At 41.8% G+C, this 20477-nt stretch overlaps 1 protein-coding gene across 1 annotated transcript in view; it reads left to right on the forward strand.

Moving 5' to 3' along the window:
• The window catches only part of LOC142160612 (uncharacterized), a 53209-nt gene that overhangs the window by 14277 nt on the left and 18455 nt on the right, over nucleotides 1-20477 (forward strand). The window lies entirely within an intron of this gene.

Here is a 20477-nt window from a genome sequence, read left to right on the forward strand (position 1 = left end):
CCTTCTGGGTTCTTTTCGCACAGGGTTTGCGCCCATTTGGGCTTTTCTCTTCTTTTCCTTCCCCCTTCTTTTGCTCATGACTTTCTTTCTTTGCCTCTTTTCTTACCTCTCCTTTTCTCTGAAGGACAGATTAATTACTTACCTTTTTTTACTCCATTACTAGTCAAGCTGCAGAGACTTAGCATCCTTCCAGAGCCATGGTCCTAAAAATCTTGTTGATCAATGTCAACGTGCTCAATACCCCTCGTAAAGGCACGATGCTACTGAGAGCCTGTAGGAGAGAAAAAGCGGATATTGTTTTTCTCCAGGAGACGCACTTCACTGGAGTCCATTCACAGCTCCAGGGTAAGCAGTTTTTTCAGACTTTCTTTGCCTCAGCAGACTGCAAGAAGCGGGGAGTGGCTATTTTGATCCACAGCAAGGTCCCCTTCTTGCACTCCAATACCTACGTAGATCCGGAGGGCCGCTCCATATTGGTGGGAGGTACCCTCCGATCTGCCCCTGTAACTCTGGTTTCGGTCTATGCCCCTAACCAGAAGCAGAAGCTTTTTTATCAGATGTTTTAAATGCATTGAGCGGTTGGCACGGGGCCATGTGATAAAGGGTGGTGACTTTAATGTGACTCTTGACCCCACCCTGGACAGGTCTTCCCCTTCCTCCTCCCAGCAGGGCTCCCACATGTCTTCAGACTCGACTTCCCTAGTCACACTTTTCACTCACCACCGCATGTATGATTCCTGGCGACTTTGCAACTCTGATGCTAGGGATTATACCCACTTATTTGCCTCTCACCAACATTACTCCCGTATAGACATGTTACATGTATCTCACATGCTTCCAACTTTTGTGACTAAGGAGGGCATTACCCCTTTCTCCTGGACTGATCATTCGGGGGTGTTCCTCATTTTAGACCTCCTTAAAACACCATCACATCGGGGTAATTGGCGTCTAGATTACTCCCTCCTGCTCAACCAGTCAACTGTGTTAGACCTTTATAATTAAATCTCCAATTACTTCCAAGATAACTCTACTTCGGATGTTCCCCCAGGTATTATTTGGCAGGCCCATAAAGCCACTATCCGTGGTCAGTTGATTAGCTTGACTGCGGCCTCTAGGAGAAAAGCTACGGAAGAGGTATCATCTCTATAATGTAAAATAGCTTCTCTTCTTTCCCAACACCAGTCCCTCCATGACCCTTCTCTACTCACTTAAATTACGTAATTGAAAGGCCAACTTAACACCCTCCTTTCTCGCAGGGCTGCTATTACGATGCAAAAACTCCAACAGAGGTATTATGATAAAGCTGATAAAGCGGATTCTGTGTTAGCTAGAAAGCTTCGTAAGAAGATGGCCCTAGGTCACATTGATAAAATTTATAGTTCACAAACGGTCGCAGTCACATATGACCCAACGGTGATTGTTCAGACGTTTCGGGACATTTACTCCTCTCTTTAAAACCTACCCCCACCACCTCCCCCTCAGAGAGTCCACCCGGTGTCCACATTAGATGAGTATTTATCCTCCACCCCTCTCCCCATGATTACTCCTTCACACCAAGCCTCTTTGAATTCGGACATTACCTTGACTGAGGTCTTGACGGCCATTAAATCCCTAAAAGCCTCTTCAGCTCTAGGCCCTGATGATTTTACTCCACAATATTATAAAAAGTTTGCGTCGGTTTTGGGTCCCCACTTAACATCTTTCTTTAATGAAATTTTAGCCGGGGCCACATTCGACACTGCTACCACTAGAGCTAATATCATTGTTATTCTGAAACCAGAGAAGGATCCCTCCCTTTGCTCTAGTTATAGGCCAATATCTCTCCTTAATGTAGATCTTAAAATGTATGCTAAAATCCTGGCCTCCAGATTGAACCCCCTCCTTCCTTCCCTCGTTCATCCTGACCAGGTGTGTTTTATTCCAGGGCGTCAAGCCCCCGACAATACTAGGAGAGTAATTGATTTGATTCATTCAGTTCACAGTGGTAAGCTCCCCTCCCTGCCTATGTCGCTGGATGCCGAGAAAGCGTTTGATTGCATTTCCTGGTCATTTATGGGCGGGGTGTTGGGAGCGATGGGGTTCTCTGGTAAATTTTTAACTGGCATCTCAGCCCTGTACCACTCCCCATTGGCCACAATTTCAGCAAATGGTCTGACCTCGTCTCCTTTTAATATTGCCATTGATACACGGCAGGGCTACTCCCCTCCCCACTCATTTTCGCCCTTATTATAGAGCCGCTAGCAGTCAGAATCTGGGCTAATCAACAGATAGCAGGTATTCCGGTGGGTAGTTCCTCTCGTAAGATAGCATTATACGCAGATGATGTTCTGTTGACTATTGCTAACCTGACTTCTTTTGTTCCCCTTTTCTTGGATGCACTTGACCTCTACGGCCACTTCTCAGGATATAAGATTAACACTGATAAGACAGAAGTCCTGGACTTTTATGTTTCTTCTGCTGACAAAACGTTACTGGCAGGTTTCTTCCCACTCAACTGGCGTCTTCCAAAAATAAAGTATCTTGGAGTATTTCTCTCTAAACATCTCCAGCTTTTTCAGGCTAATTTTTCTTGCATTCTCGATCAAGTCAGATCTCACTACATGGTCACAATTATATATTTCTTGGATAGGTCATATTTATGTGGTCAAGATGAATATTCTTCCTAGACTCCTATATCTCTTTTAGACCCTCCCCATATGAGTTCCCCCATATGATTTCAAGTTCTTCCACTTTCACGTGTCCAAATTAGAGCGCCCCCGAGTCCGTTTTAAGCTACTACAGAGGTCCCTGCGGGGAGGGGGACTGGGAATCCCTGATTTCCAACGCTACTACCTCTCCACCCAACTTGCTCAATGTGTTTTATGGTGTAGTTCAGCACCCTCCAGAGCCTGGGTTGATATTGAGGCTGAAAGTCTAGGTATGCTCTCTCCATCTACTCTCCTCTGGCTTCCACGGGCTTGTCGTCCAAAACGTGCTTTACTTCATCCGATCATTTCCTGGCGGTATGGGACTCATCTTCTCAGAAATCCCCCCCCCACCACCCCTCTCCATTGATACCTTTATTTAACTTTACTAAGTTTGCCCTGTGCCTTTCTCCCAAAGTGTTCTCTCCATGGATCTCGCAAGGTTTCCGATTTTTTAAATGACCTCACCTCCACGGCAGCGTTCCCTTCATTCACTGACATTCAATCTCAAATTCATATTCCCTCTAACTTTTTTTTATCAATACCTGCAGCTCCGTCACTTTCATCACACAGCTATAACACGTCTTTCTTCCCGTCCCCTTACCACGTTTGAAAATCTCTATTTTCACCAATCTACTACGAAGAGTCTCATCTCTATGCTGTATTATGCACTTGCTCCACCTACTTCAGACCTTAGAGACTCACATGAACTGGCCTGGGAGCGTGACCTTGGTGAATCTCTTTTGAGGGAGGAATGGTCAGAGATCTATGAGAACGCTGCCTCCAGTTCAATCTGTGTTAAAATAAAAGAGAATGTTTACAAGGTGCTGTACCGATGGTACTACGTCCCCTCCCGGATCCATAAAATCCTCTCAGAGTCTTCTGATCGTTGTTGGCGCGGGTGCTTCCATGAAGGTAATTTTCTCCACATATGGTGGACTTGTCCCAAATTGACAAGTTTTTGGGCTGAGGTTAAACAGCTGATCCAATCAGTGCTTCACATAGATGTGCCTTTAGAACCTAAATTGTTTCACCTGCCCCTGGGGGCGCCCGTGGCGACTCAACATCAGAATAAGCTGGCCAGACATATTCTGTCGGCAGCCACCTGGACTGGCGACAGCAATCTCCACCATCGCTCCAGGCTATTATTAATAGAGTGTGGCAAGTCCAGCGTTTGGTATACATGACTATCATCCTCAAAAAGTCAGCTAAATCTTTCACCAAGGATTGGAACCCATGGCTCACGTTCTTTCAGGCTCTCTCTCTTTTCACTTGACTTGATTTCTTCTCTAGTCTGTCCTTTTCCCATTATCTTTTCCTCTATCTCCCTCCCTGTCTACTCTATTATGAGCTAGCTTTTCTTTTTCGCGCCTTGCTTCATTTCTCTCTTTCCTGTCTCTTTTCTATTTTTTAAAAATTTTTGGGTCACATTCAATGTATGTAACTTGATGCTAGTTTCATATATGCATGTTTTCTTTGCTTGCTGGTTGTAACGTTATCTGACCTTGCAAAAATAAATATTAAAAAAAAAACATCATACAATTCACACCTATTCATAAATTGTTAATAAGTTGTTGTTTTATTTTGAAGTAGAAATTTGTGTATTCAATAATGGAATGTAATTCTAATTAAAGTATTTCTCCCCCCATGAGGCAAGCAGTTTTTTACATTATTAATTAACTTTTCATAACCTGTTTATTATACTATACATGAAGATGTGCTGCTCTTTTCTTTGAACATGTGTCAATTTGTGCTGAACATTTGCTGAATTGCCAGCCATTCACCAACATAATTGTAAATATATTCAGCAGCACCTAAGAAGGTATGATCTAAGCTTATATAGATTGATTCTTAGAATGATCCCATTCAATGCAGTAAACTGGGTATCTGTTCTTTCACTACCGGATGCAGAACAACATGAGCAAATTCAACCTGAATCCTCAATTGGATTATAGAGACCCTTAGTTTAATTGTCCTGTGTAGTGAGTATAGGACTTTTGTGCTCTTTCCTATTAACAAAATTGTTTGATATATATATCTATAAGTTATATGTGGGAGAAGGATTAAGGAATCTATGGAAGGCAACTTGAAAAAGAAAGTTTAGCAAAACACACATTGGCGGTTTTGGTTTTATGCCACTGTCCACAAAATGATACATGAGGTTTAAAATGATTATTGAGTTAAATAGAGATAGCTTTAGAATGTTGTGATCACCATGATGGAATTAGATACAGTAGAAAGCAGTATCGTTCACAGATCAAGTTCCATTGTCTAAGGAAGGACAAGACTAGTTAAATATTCTGGACTCAATTTGTTTTAAAAGTCTAGATATAGAGGGAAGAAAAGAGGATTTCTCAGAATAGAATACTCATTTAATAAACATATTAGAGAAGATATCTCTGAAAAAGGTATATAACAAGCCCATATGTATGCCAACATTTCACATAAGTAAACGCACGCAATTGATTACAAGGTAAAAATACAGGAGTTATACTAATGTGACCATTTACAATATAAAAGGCTCAGACAAAGCAGCCTTCATATTCATATAAATAGAAAACCAGTAGCTACAAATGAGGAACATAGTAACCTTAAGAATGTGATTATTTGTAAGGGTGTGCACCGGGCACTTTTAGTGTTTTGAGTTTTGGGTTCTGATTAGCTTGAGGTTTTGGGTTCTGATTTGTTTTGCCAAAACACCTGACAAAAGGTTTTGGTTCTGATTTATGGTTTTGGGTTCTGATTTATTATTAAAAAAGCATAAAAAGTGCTAAAATCTAGTTTTTTGTTGGTTTTTCACTCCTACGCTATTATTAACCTCAATAACATTCAATAACAATCATTTCCACTAATTTCCAGTGTATTTGGAACAACTCACACTTTACAATATTGTTTTTAGTCCATATCGTTGGACCGAGGTAGCTTTCTGGACTGCGTAGTGGAGTGGCCCCGGTACCCAATTTGGTACCGGGGCCACGATACAAAATAAAATATACTGTTCTCAATTCCACTGCACAGCTATCTGGACTGCGTAGTGTAGTGGCCCCGGTACCCAATTTGGTACCGGGGCCACAATATAAAACCCTCAACTGGTCTGAATACCACTGCACAGATGGCGGACACCGGATGTACGTCTAACACCAACATAGCAGTTAAGGCTGCAGTTATATTTTTTGGGAAATACAGAAAGAAAGAAAGAAAGTAGTAATAGAAATTGCAGTTCCTCTTTTTGGGAACTACATATAGAAAGAAAATATAAATAGAAATGGCAGTTCCTCTTTTTTGAACTACACAAATAATGAACGTAGTAATATAAATGGCAGTTCCTCTTTTTGGGAATAGATATAGAATTAAAGTATTAAATAGAAGTGGCAGTTCCTCTTTTTGGGAACTACTAATAGAATTAAAGTATTAAATAGAAGTGGCAGTTCCTCTTTTTGGGAACTACATATAAAATAAAAGTATTAAATAGAACTGGCAGTTCCTCTTTTTGGGAACTACATATAGAATTAAAGTATTAAATAGAAGTGGCAGTTCCTCTTTTTGGGAACTACATATACAATAAAAGTATTAAATAGAAGTGGTAGTTCGTCTTTTTGGGAACTACTAATAGAATTAAAGTATTAAATAGAAGTGGCAGATCCTCTTTCTGGGAACTACATGTACAATAAAAGTATTAAATAGAACTGGCAGTTCCTCTTTTTGGGAACTACATATACAATAAAAGTATTAAATAGAACTACAGTTCCTCTTTTTGGGAACTACATATACAATAAAAGTATTAAATAGAAGTGGCAGTTCCTCTTTTTGGGAACTACATATAGAATTAAAGTATTAAATAGAAGTGGCAGTTCCTCTTTTTGGGAACTACATATAGAATTAAAGTATTAAATAGAAGTGGCAGTTCGTCTTTTTGGGAACTACTAATAGAATTAAAGTATTAAATAGAAGTGGCAGATCCTCTTTTTGGGAACTACATATACAATAAAAGTATTAAATAGAACTGGCAGTTCCTCTTTTTGGGAAGTACATATAGAATTAAAGTATTAAATAGAAGTGGCAGTTCCTCTTTTTGGGAACTACATATACAATAAAAGTATTAAATAGAAGTGGTAGTTCCTCTTTTTGGGAACTACTAATAGAATTAAAGTATTAAATAGAAGTGGCAGTTCCTCTTTTTGGGAACTACATATACAATAAAAGTATTAAATATAAGTGGCAGTTCCTCTTTTTAGGAACTACATATAGAATTAAAGTATTAAATAGAAGTGGCAGTTCCTCTTTTTGGGAACTACATATACAATAAAATTATTAAATAGAAGGGGCAGTTCCTCTCTTTAGGAACTACATATAGAAATAAAGTATTAAATAGAAGTGGCAGTTCCTCTTTTTGGGAACTACTAATAGAATTAAAGTATTAAATCGAAGTGGCAGTTCCTCTTTTTGGGAACTACTAATAGAATTAAACTGGCTCTACTGAGGCAAGATGTCCTCATCCTCTGATTCCTGGCCCCCTTCAGTGTGTACTTCCTCATCCTCACACATTATCAATTCGTCCCCGCTGGACTTCACAACGACAGGTCCCTCTGTATTATCTGTAGGGCACTGCTGTGCTTGATTGAGGACTTGAGAATTCATTTTTATGAACATCATTTTTTCAATGTTCTGAGGAAGCAACCTCCTTCACCGCTCACTGACCAGGTTCCCCGCTGCACTAAAAACTCTTTCGGAGTAAACACTGGAGGGGGGACAACTCAGGTAAAATAGAGCCAGTTTGTACAGGTGCTTCCAAACTGCCTTTTTTTCCTGCCAGTAACAATATGGACTGTCTGACATGTCTATTTTGATGGTGTCAGCAAAGTAATCCTCCACCATTTTTTCAATTGTGACAGCATCAAATGTAGCGAGAGTAGACATGTCTGCAATGGTTGGCAGGTCCTTCAGTCCGGACCAGATGTTCTCAGCATCCCCGCCAGCGGGTCTTTGAGGAAAACTGAGCTTTTTCCTCGCAACCACAGGTGTGGAAGAAACTGATGGAGGAGCTGGTGGCATGTCACGGTCCTCTTCAGAGGACAATTTCCTGACCAGCAGGTCTTTGCACCGCTGTAGACTTGTGTCCGCCGGAAACAGAGACACAACATACGCTTTAAACCGAGGATCGAGCACGGTGGCCAGAATGTATTCCTCTGACTTTAAAAGAGTGACCGCCCTCGCATCCTGGCAAAGCGTACGAAGGGCTACATCCACAAGAGCTACATGCTTGGTGGAATCTCAATGGTTTACCAGCTCCTCCATCACTTTCTCCGGCTGCTTCTGCAACAGCCTGATCAGGGGAATCACCTGACTCAAGCTGGCAGTGTCGAAACTGACTTCTCGTGTGGCAAGTTCAAACGGCTGCAGAACCTTGCACAACACGGAAATCAGTCTCCAGTGCGCTTGACTCAGGGGCATCCCCACTCCTTTTCCTATGTCGTAGGTGGCTGTATAGGCTTGAATGGCCTTTTGCTGCTCCTCCATCCTCTGCAGCATATAGAGGGTGGAGTTCCAGCGCGTCACAACCTCTTGTTTGAGGTGATGGCAGGGCAGGTTCTGACTTTTTTGATGTATCTCGAGTCTGCGGTAGGCACTGGCAGAATGCCTAAAGTGTCCAGCAATTTTGCGGGCCACCGCAAGCATCTCCTGCACACCCCTGTCACTCTTCAGGTAATGCTGCACCACCAAATTAACGGTGTGGGCAAAACATGGGACGTGCTGGAAATTGCCCATATGTAATGCCCGCACAATGTTACTGGCGTTGTCTGACACCACAAATCCCCAGGAGAGTCTAAGTGGGGTAAGCCGCTGTGAGATGATTTCCCTCAGTTTCTCTAAGAGGTTGTCAGCATTGTGCCTCTTATTAAAAGCTGTGATACACAATGTTGCCTGCCTTGGCACGAGCAGCCGTTGTGGAGATGCTGCTACTGATGCAGCTGCTGCTGTTGCTGCGGAAGGCGATGCATCTACCCAGTGGGCTGTCACAGTCATATAGTCCTTCGTTTGCCCTGAACCACATGTCCGTGGTTAAGTGGACAGTGGGTACAACCGCATTTTTAAGCACTGAGGACACTTGTTCGTACTTCTCTGTACATCTTTGGTTTCGCCTGCCTAGTGAAGTGGAATCTCAACGGGATTTGGTACCGGGGACACAATACCTCTATCAACCGTCTAAATCCAACTCCACTGATGGTGGACACCGGACGCACGTCTAACACCAACATTGCTGTTATTGACGCAGTTATCCACTTTGCCATAGGATGACTAGTGTCGTACTTGGTGCTCATGGCAAACGATTGTTGGACGGTCAACTGTTTGGTGAAAGACGTAGCGTTCTTGCGACTTCCCCTCTGGGAAGATGACCGACTACCAGCAGCAACAGCAGCAGCGGCAGTAGTAGGCGTACCGCTGCAGGATTCCTCAGATGAATCCCGTATTGAAGAGGACTCAGTCTGCCTGGTGACATGGCCTGCAGGACTAAATCTGATGGAGATCGTGGAGGAAGTTGACGAGGAGGGTGTTGGTGGTGTGTATCCAACAGGACCAAGGGATTTAGGTGTCCCTGGACTGATGATGGTCCTAGCCCCAGTTCCTGAACTAACCACTGAACTATGAAGGTTATTCAGGTGACGTATAAGGGAGGATGTCCCTAGGTGGCCAAGATCCTTACCCCTGCTTATTTGAGCTTTACATAAGCTACATATGGCCAGACATTTGTTATCCGGATTGGGGTAAAAATAACTCCAGACAGAAGAGGTGCATTTCTTGGTCTTCTGACCAGGCATGACGATGGGCTTTTTCATCCCATGGACATCCACTTTTTTCCCCCCTGGTGCATCATTTAAAATAACAACATCAGCATCCTCCTCATCAAGTTCCTCCACAACGCCAGCTACATCAATAGCCTCCTTGACACCTTGATTATCCAAATCTGGAGCGACACTGTGGGTCATCCTTCCAGCATATGCAGAGGGTGTACTGCAAATGGTGGATGGAGTCACCTCTTCCCGTACAGTGATAGGAAGGTCAGGCTTCGCAACCACCAACACCCTTGGACTCGCCTTTGGGATTTGTGATGTCATCTGTTTAGAAGGCAGAGTTGTTTGCTGTGTTGTTGCTGACAGCATAACTCTTTTCAATTTTTTGGAGGGGGGGGACGAGGAGGGCTTAGATCCTTGGGTGAAGCTGAACCACTAGTGCTGAACACGGGCCAGGGCCTAAGCCGTTCCTTGCCACTCCGTGTCGTACAGGGCATATTGGCAAGTTTACGTTTCTCCTCAGATGTTTTCAATTTTCTTTTTTTACTAATTGTAGTGAACTTTTGCTTTTTGGATTTTACATGCCCTCTACAAGGAGATTGGGCATCGGCCTTGGCAGACGACGTTGATGGCATTTCATCGTCTATGTCATGACTAGTGGCAGCAGCTTCAGCATTAGGAGGAAGTGGGTCTTGGTATTTCCCTACTTTATCCCCCAAATTTTGGTACTCCATTATATGCAGCACACGTTGTATTACAGTACTATTTTTTAAATACTGCAAGAACAGTGAACAATTTTTAATAGATTGCAGTATTAATGTTAATGGACTGCAATATTTTTTTTTAGACTTTTTAGAAAAAAATTTATATTTTTTTAAAAGGATTTTTGTCGAATTATAATTTTTTTGGAAGATTTTTTAATACTTTTAAAATAAAGATGCACTTAGCAAAACAAAGCACAGGACAAAAGCACCGCTGGACTCAGCAAGGACAGAGCACTGGACTGATGCACCACTGGACTCAGCAAGGACACAGCACTGGACTCAGCAAGGACTTTTTTGATTTTTTTTTATATTAATTTAAAAGGATTTTTGTAGAATTTTTCTTTTTTTTTCTTTTTATGGAAGAATTTTTAATACTTTTGAAAGAAATATGCACTTTGCAGAACAAAGCACAGGACAAAATGCACCACTGGACTCAGCAGGACAGAGCACAGCACGAGAAATAGCAGGACAGAGGACCACCTAACACACCCTCCCTCTTCCCTGATCAATGCCCGAGTGAAGATGGCTGCGGCAAGCGGGGAATTTAAAGGTTCCGAGTATCGCAAGATCCGACAGCGGGATTATGACTCAGAGCCTCGTTTTTAGTTTCGGAATCTGCGGGAATACCCGGACAGTGCTCGGATCTGACTCGGATCCGCAATGTTCGGGGGGGCTCGGATTCCAGGAATCCGAGTGCGCTCATCCTTAATTATTTGTAACACAAAAATAGGTAGAGATAAAGAAGTCTTCACAATCCTGTTCACACACCTGAACATCTGGATATGTAGCTACAAGTGAGGAATATAGTAGCTTTATGAATATAACTGTAATATAACAGGCTTAGGCAATTAAGCCTTTATATCCCTCTAAATATAAAGCATGAGCTTTTGCTTGTGTCATAAGAGGATTGTTAAAGAGGTTTTATTTTGGATTAAGACAATTTATTAATATGAAAATATTTACATTGTTTTATCTTATTTTAGTATATCATTTATATTTGATGTGGTTTTATTATGTCACTTGGATCTTTGCGTGTGAGCTGATGAGAGGGACAGGGCCGTCTTTCCCATCGGGCACAATGGGCAGGTGCCCGGGGGCCCTGCAACCCAGGGGGGCCCGTCGGAGGCAGCAAAAAAAAAAAAAAACCTGAAAAAAAAGAAGAAAATACTTACCTTGCAGTCAGCTGGCGATCTGGCTCCCTCCCTGGTCTCCTCCTCCGTCGCGCTCGCAGTGCATGTCGGGCGTGATGACGTCACATTGCGGAGCGCGACGGAGGAGGAGACCATGGAGGGAGCCAGATCGCCAGCTGACTGCAAGGTAAGTATTTTCTTCTTTTTTTTCAGGTTTTTTTTTTTTTTTTTGCTGCCTCCGACGGGCCACCCTGGGCTGCAGGGCCCATATATATAATCCTTTTTTTTTTTTATATATATATAGGGGCCCCGGTGCACTGCTGTGCCCAGGGGCCCAAGATGTTCTTAAGAGGGCCCTGGAGAGGGATATGAACAGGAATAAAGGAGTTAATTCAAAGAACAGATATTTCTAATCAGAGGTGATGAACAAAGACTGGTAAGATCCAGGGGAGCCAAAAGGATCAAGATACGCCTATATACGGTCTCAGCCAATTGTAATATGACATTTGTAAATTGTAGTACAACCTACTTTTGTTGGTACTAAAAGTAACTGTCTGGTCTGTGGAAGACCAGAGATTTCAGAGACTGAAATTGATAGTGATATTATCACAGCGCAAGCTGTTCTTTTGTAAACAAACAATGATATAATTTTATTCTTAAAGTTTCTTTTGCTGAAGAAATTAAATTATTACTTTAACAGTACTATAACACACATATATATATATATATATATATATATATATATATATTGGGGATAAAGAATGAAACAACAAACAGGAGGAGACATCTAGGTAATATAATTCATATTAAAAGAGATTCACAGTTAATAAAGATACCTTTATACTAATATATCTCAGTAAGGACTATTATTATTATACAAATTCAATGTGACATGAAGAGAGTTTTAACTCCCCATCTGGTATAAGCACATTACACAGAGCACAATATTGGTTTTAATATTTACTGTCTCCTTATTTTTAAGGATTTTCATTGATAAATAATAAAGTGTAGTTTTATTACACTCATTCCCAGGAGAATAGTGGCCAAGTAATAAAGTAGCACTTACAGGCTGTCAGTGCATCACCTGAAGGAAACTGCTCTTTCTAACTTTTATGACATATATAACAGTTTTTGGTTACACTGTTCCATAAGAACCATAGAAAAACAAAACTAATACTAACTTTGAAAGAAAAAAACCTATTGGAAAGCGATCAGCCTGAATTATAGTTTCTATTGTGTTAGTTTTATATCCTCTTGTTGAAGTTAAAGAGTCAATCAGATTGTTTAGTCTGGACAAAGTGGAACGTTTACTGAAGCATATTTATAAATCTATGAGAATGGATCAAGAGCAGCCTCCCACAGAGATCCCAATATCCATCTGTCTTTCCAGTGCACCAGGTGGTAAAGGATATGAATGTAAAGGTTATGTGTGGTTATGGATTCTACGGTGGGACACTTTATACAGAAAATACCAGTAGACAGCACATGGGTAAAAGCATTGAGATTATGCATAGAGTTGTCGTGTGAATCATCTCTGTATAACATTGCTTTTCCAGAAAGGACAATGGCCTCAACAGCCACGGCTAGGAGAGATCTTTGTTTGCACATCTGCTGCTCAAGAGCCCAATCAAAATATAGCATGATCATTCTACCGTTTACAGGATCCCTGTTTTTGGAGGTAAATTGGACACTGTTATACAGAGGTCCTCTGGGACTAGGACTAACCACGTGCTGCAAGATAGAAGGTCTAAATACTCTTTTTTGGCTCATCAGTACTTCAGGAATGTGAGGAGTTATAAGCCAGAGAGACAATATGGCAGACAGAATATGTCGGCCTGTTCCATGCAATCCTTTTGTGTTTCAAAAATAAAGAAGCAAAGCGAGGTCAAATCAGAGAACACGTGAACTCACTCCATTAGAGGTCAGGGGTTGAACATTCTATAATATGGGTACGAGATGGAGTTTCATCAGTACCTCAATACAGAGATTTTTGTTCAGTCCAGATTTCCATCTACCAAGGTGTCATTAGTAGCTCTGAAAGAACAGTCTGCAAAGTTTGAGAGACTCTCATGCAACCTCTCTTGTTCCAGCAGATCAGGAAGGTACAGGGTTTTATTGCAGACTCTTCCTGGTCAGAAAGGCACCAGGGACCTTTCACACAATCCTGGATTTGATAAGACTCAACAAGTTGGTCCATACCAGACATTTCCTCATGGAGTCTGTGAATTCCATCCTCATGTCCGTAGGTGAAGGGGATTTTCTCACATCCATAGATCTTCAGAATGCCTGTTCTCATATCCCTGTGGATGTTCATCACAGGAAGTTTCTCAGATTCTGTGTACTGTGCCAACGCTTTCAGTTCACTTGTCTGCCCTTCAGGCTGGTGACATCTCTGAGGACATTTACCAAGGTGTTAGTCACAGTTATAGCAGAACTGAGAAAGCAAAGGGTTAAGGAATGGTCTTATCTGGAAGACATTCTAGTGGTGGGGAAATCAGAACACAGTGTTATTTACAAGACTGCTCAAGTAATACAGTTTCTGGATCAGCGTTGTTGGATTGTAAACAAGATGAAAAGTCATCTTATCCCATCACTATATATTCTGTTATTGGGGGTCCAGATAGACACCATACAAAACAGAGTTTTCGTTATCACAGAAAAGGTGTATCTAGATCCAGTCCCCAGCACATCACCTGCAGACTCAGAGACCAGTCATAATAAAGGAAGGTTTGTGATTGGTGGGGATTTCTCATCCACCATATTGGTAATCTTGTTGGCAAGATGGAAATACTGAGATCTCCAATTGGAACCTATAAGGAAATGGCAAAAAAATACACCAGACAGTCAATCAGCTAAGACCAACAAAAGGAACGTCACTGCTAGAGGCAGGGTCTGTGGTTCCATGAACAACAAATGCTAGTGTCACAGGTTGGGGAGCTCACCTTCAAGGGCAAGTAGTGCAAGGCAAATGGTTACGAAATGAGACAAGTCTCCATGTAAACATCTTAAATATGAGAGCAGTATGGAAAGTGGGTCAACACTTCATCCTCAATAGACAGAAAACAGTGCAAATCTGGGCTTGTGAAAAATAAAATACAATGGTCCTGATGCTGAAATCATATTCAAATTACTATAAATATTAACGCAATTATACCAAAGTGCACATACTAAACCCAACATATAAAATAGTCTCTTTTTTGTAGAATTGTTTTTATTTTCAATGGTCAGTAAAGAATATACAGAAAGCAGAATGATGATACTGTGTTACATACATAGTGAAACCAAAACAGCAATTGTGATATATTGTATTTGAGGGAAACGTTAGACAAAAAGTGACCAGTTGTTACGGTTTAGAGAGCGATATTAAGAGGAGGCAGTAGGAACATGAGGGATTATGGGGGGGGGGGGGGATCACGAAGTTAAGCAGTGTGAATATTCAGAGGGCAATTAGGGTATAAAGAGCTAACAGCAATGGGAGGGGTGCAAGTCAGGAGAGGCTATGGTCATCACACATGGGTCAGGCTGGGGAAAGCGGTAGGTTGAGAGGGAAAGGCATGTTCCCCACTGAGCCATAGGGCCCATATTTCGTTGAAGACATGGCCTCTATCGTGGAGGTAGTATGTAATCTCCACCATGGTAGCCACGTGCCAAATCTGCTTTTTGAGGGCCGTAAGAGACAGGGGTGAGGTGTTTTTCCAATTGAGGGATTTGAGTTATTTGACAGTTGTCAGGATGTGGAAAGTTGATTTTTTGGACAATTTGTTCAAGCTTTGGGGATGGTAGCACAAAAGGAGGTGAAGGTGATTGTTGGGCAAGTCCACCAAATATGAAGCATAGTACCCCTATGGCCACAGCCCCGCCCCACAGTAGGGCAAGGAAGAGGGAAACATTCTGGTGGGAGTGTAATACCAACGTTAATATAAAATAGTCTCTTTGAACTGACGAGTATTCTTCTCCTGATGAGAATGTGATATTGTGAACATAGGGTTAACATTCCTCGGGGGTTCAATGAAGAATAATTAAATAGCCATCATATCACAGCTTCAGTTCTTATAAAAACATATTCTTTATCGGTGGTAATCGTTTATACGATTACCACAATTCCGACAGGGGCAATTCCTACAAAAAAAACAACAAAATAATTAAAATCCCAATGTAAAATCCGATGACGTCACCCCGCACTGCCAAACAGTTCTTCAATCGGAATGGCTTGCTTTCAGCATTGTGCTTCCATCGGTGATCTCCAGCGTCGGGTTCAACGTAAGTCTCTTTATTTTACATTCGGATTTTAATTATTTCACTTTTTTTTTTGTAGGAATTGCCCCTGTCGGAATTATCACCATAGATAAATCGTGCCCAACCCTTCTTTATTACCAGATCTCCACTGGATAAAAACATCTCATTGTTACAGACACTCCCAAGTTTCCTGTGTGTCATCCGATTTCCTATGTAGATGTGACTTTACCCTGTTCAGATTGAATCTAGGCACGTAGACTGTGACAAGTTGTCTGCAGAGTATGATGTTCAAACGTTAGCAATATGTTTCCACGGCTTGGGCTCAGCTAGCGCACCAGGTTTAGGATCCCCATTTCTACTAACGCGTTTCGATCTGAAGCTGCGGGGAACACAATGCTGATCCCAGTTTTTAAATCCCACAGGACCAATCACATGATTTTCTACACATATAGTTTAGATTACTACTCTGACTCTGCAGTTACCGACATGCCAAATATTACAACTAAAATAAAAAAACATCCATAAGGAAAGAAATCAATTGAAGTATATACATAAATGTTCATTATGACATAATCTGTAGCCATAGATGATGTACTTCAGAATATCGGGCTGCTGTCTCACAGCTGCAAAACACTTCATCCTCATCTGAAAGGGAAGTATCTCAGATTTTTCTCAGGCAATTTATTTTGACTACTACACAAAGTTAAGTATAACTGTATATTAAACTAATTATTGTAGTGGAAAGCTTATTGTGTTTTCTTTTCATACTTATAATTAACACTGTGTTTCCAAAAGAATATGGTTCCACCTGGAACAGGAGGCACCAGAATTTAAACCTTGGTCAAGGAAGTAGCAAAGATCAAGGGCTAGATTTACTAAACTGCGGGTTTGGAAAAGTGGAGGTGTTGCCTATAGCAACCAATCAGATTCTATTTTTCATTTATTTAGTGCATTCTACAAAATGACAGCTAGAATCTGATTGGTTGCTATAGGCAACATCTTCACTTTTTCAAACCCGCAGTTTAGTAAATATACCCCCATGTCTTGGACTAAAATGAATCTGAAGGCACTTTCAGCATTATATATAGCAGAAGAATGGAACGTGGTAGAAGACTACCTCAGCCATAAGCAGATTTGCCCAGGAGAGCGGTCCCTCTATCTGGAGGTGTTCCAACTACCGGTGAGAAGGGATGGCCTACCTCAAGTGGACATTATAGCGACTAGAACAACTGAGGGATCCGAAAGCATAAGGTGGAGATGCTCTGGTTATTCCATGGAAATTCCAGCTGGGGTACGTCTTCCCTACATTACCGCTGATTACTCGTACACTAAGAAAGATCTGAACACATAAGATAGATGTTATAGCAATCCTTACAATCTGGGAACTGCTCAGAGAATAGCCATCGCCTCTTCTGTCATATCTACAATGCCAAGGCCCAGTTTTACAATTTCAGGGAGGCTGGCTTTGTGGCTTTGATGGAATAGAGATTGAGCAGATCTGTTCAGAACAAAGGGGTGTCAGAGCAGGTTATCAATACTTTATTACAGATGGGGAAGAAGAATTATTCAGATATCTATTACGGGATTTGATAGAAGTTTATTACCTGGTGTAGCTCTAGACTGAATCCAGTAGCAGCTACTATTCCACAGATCCTGGACTTCCTCCAGGAAGACCTTGTGGAACCTACTCAATTGTCTCTGCACACAAGGAATGGTTGTTCTTGGGCTATCAGACTGAGAGAGGCTGGAGTATAGAGGTATCCAAACTCTGAATCAAATATACATACGAAAGTCTTACCCGACCGCCACAAACAACGTAATGGCAGACTTGGTTACAGTAATGAAGGTAACGGTGGATAATCTTAGGTAACCAATATTGAAACTGATAACACTGCAGTTTATATGCTCAGTCCAAGTTACGTGTGCTGGGGTGAGGGCATGAAGACAGGGGAGGGCTGGCAAATTTTAGTCCCTGGGCAAGACTCGACTCAGCAGCCTATTAAGAACATTTTGAACAACAAATTACAGTGCCCCCCTGCCCCCAAGCCCAGCCAGCCCCTGTATCAAGGTATAATGAATAGTCCTAGGTGTGTATTAAAAAGTCAAATAAAAGTCCCAATAATAGCAACTCCTGATGAAGTTCCTGAATTTAGCCCATTGTGTCTTTAATGTTGGCTGTAATTCAGTATTACTATGAAAATATATGGTGAAAAGGGGAAGAAAGAAATGAAGCACACACAGTGATTTACCTTCTATAACAGAGTTAGTATACAAATTGCATTCACATGATGTTGCTCAAACCCAGGCATTCAAATGCATTTAACAGGCGTCCTTTCCTGATATCCGCTGTGTGTCTCTATCAGACTCCTCTCCTGCTTACGCTTTCAATGTTGCTTGAGTGTGTAGTAAGGGAGAGAACGAGAAGTAGTGAAGTACGTTTCAAGTGTTTTAATAGTAGTTTCATTAGGTAACAAACTCACATAGATTAAACCTTAAGTCAGCATCAATATAGTTGGCCACTTTCTGCTCCTTCTCTGTGTGGGGAGTCTTTGGGCTGTTCCTTCATCCAGGTAAACAGAATGCAGAAGAATCAGTTTCAAGGGGCACAATCGTAAAGTGGCTGATAGACAGGTATGACCCCAACACATTTCATCACCAAAATATGTGACCTCTTCAGAGGGGGTGTCTTCTCTGATTTTGTTTAAAAAAATTGCCTTGTGTTGTCACAATAGCTGCCTATCAGACCTATATTAGGCCTTTTTGGGTGTGGCTTATAATGTCAGCCCTTGCTAGATGTAAGTCCCTATACCTGGGAGGTGATATGATTTTAACTGCATTTTAATGGTGTTTGAAGCTTATAGGTCAATTTAGGACCTATATTTATACTGACATGCAGCTGGTACCATGTATAATATTGGATTTACCAAATGCTGGCTTATTTCTTTTGTTGTGTCATCCAACTACCTGAGCCCAGTAGCCTGACCGAGGTCAGTCATGGTATGTGTCCTTCTATCCTGTCCATGCGCTGCCAGGACGAGGTGAGGGCGACAGCGCACAGCACGGTGGCTTAGTGGTCAGCACTTAGGTCATGAGTTCAATTCTCGACTATGGCCTTATCTGTGTGCAAAGACTTATTACACTACGGGGCCCAGACAGATCAGGGGGCCCAGACAGACCCCCTCCGTCTGCCCAGGCCGCCCAGTCTGTCCAGGCCTCTTACAGCTGTACCGGCAGAACTCCCCTGATGTCGGCCCTGGCTGCTAGGCATGTTTTACTGAATGTCTGGTGTTGTAGCACAGAAAGGTTTAATAAGCTGTGCACCTACGGTATAAATGTATGAACATACTTTGTGTTTTTATTTAAAAATAATTTAATACTAAAATATTATACAGCGTCACTCTTCCTCATGGACTAGTGAGGATCAGGCCGCCCTGGTTCCGAAACACTGTGGTGTCAGGTGGCTCTGTGGAGGGTCCACAGCAGGACCCCTGTAGCCCCAGCCGGCAGCCACAGTAAAGAAGCACTGGAGGGACTTGTAATGGTGCTTCTGGTATTCAAATGGGAGGCTCAGAAGACAAAGCGCCACACTGGAGGCTTGAGAGAGTCTGCTGCACTGGGATCTGGACATTCCCCTTGAGCCGATTTCAGCTTGGAGGGGGAGCCAGACTCTGGAGCAGGTCTCCTGGAAGTACTTTCTCTGGGTAGGAAATTTAATTTTAAAATTTCCCAGCCCAGACTTAATGATGCCCGGGTGGAGTGGAGAGGGGGTTGGATCTCCCCCTCATCATCATCATCTATTTATATAGCACCACTAATTCTGCTGTGCTGTACAGAGAACTCACTTACATCAGTCCCTGGCCCCTTGGAGCTTACAGTCTAATATTCCTAGCATACACGCACACAAGGGTCAATTTGATAGCAGCCAATTAACCTACCAGTATGTTTTTGGAGTGTGGGAGGAAACCAGAGCACCCAGAGCAAACCCACGCAGAAACGGGGAGAACATACAAACTCCTGACAGATAAGGCCATGGTCAGGAATTGACCTCATAACCCCAGTGCTGTGAGGCAGAAGTGCTAACCACTTAGCCACAGTGCTGCCCGTATATACTGCCATTTATACTCAATAAAGTATATGCATTCTTTAAGTCTATTTATTTCTCAGAATCCATTATGTACACAGAGAATGGAATTCATGATTGAGGTAAAGATGTCCAGACAACGTAACAAAGGTAATAACTATTCTCACCAAGCAGTAGCTTTTGCTTAAACTTAAAAGCTAAACTAAGGCCTTTGCTGTAAATCATCGCCGACCCAGAAGTAAGATGTATTCTGTGCCTGATGAAGCAAACATACCTGGTAGGTGTTGCAATAATGAATCTTTAAAACTCTGCACGGTTTTCTCCTAGTGCCATATATATAGCTTATATGGCATGTATATATATGTGTCATATATAGCTTTGTACATTTGTCTGATGTACAGAGACTTTTATTTCTAACATTCACTATTCACTCTAATTCTTTATCTGTGATAATACATAAGTCTTTATATAAAAAAAATTAAAAACATATTTTGCTACCATAAGCTGGTTTATATAACTATGGGAAAGGAACAAAGTAATTGCACCCGGAGACTAAATTTGTGGAACGCCAAAAGTTAGTTGAGTGACAGATATAATGACAAAACTTGATGATCTTGATGATCTATTAATAACAGTGACATTGGCACACAATCCTACAAATCATTTTCCCTTAGAAGGGACATTTGAGTTGTGCCCCCCTTACCCCAGGACAAATCAGCCCTGTGCTAAAAGCACTAGAGCTATTCCCACAATCATGCGCACTAAGTGTGGGTTAATAGGTAAAATGAAAG

This window comes from Mixophyes fleayi, chromosome 6 (assembly GCF_038048845.1).
Source record: "Mixophyes fleayi isolate aMixFle1 chromosome 6, aMixFle1.hap1, whole genome shotgun sequence".
NCBI lineage: Eukaryota > Metazoa > Chordata > Amphibia > Anura > Limnodynastidae > Mixophyes > Mixophyes fleayi.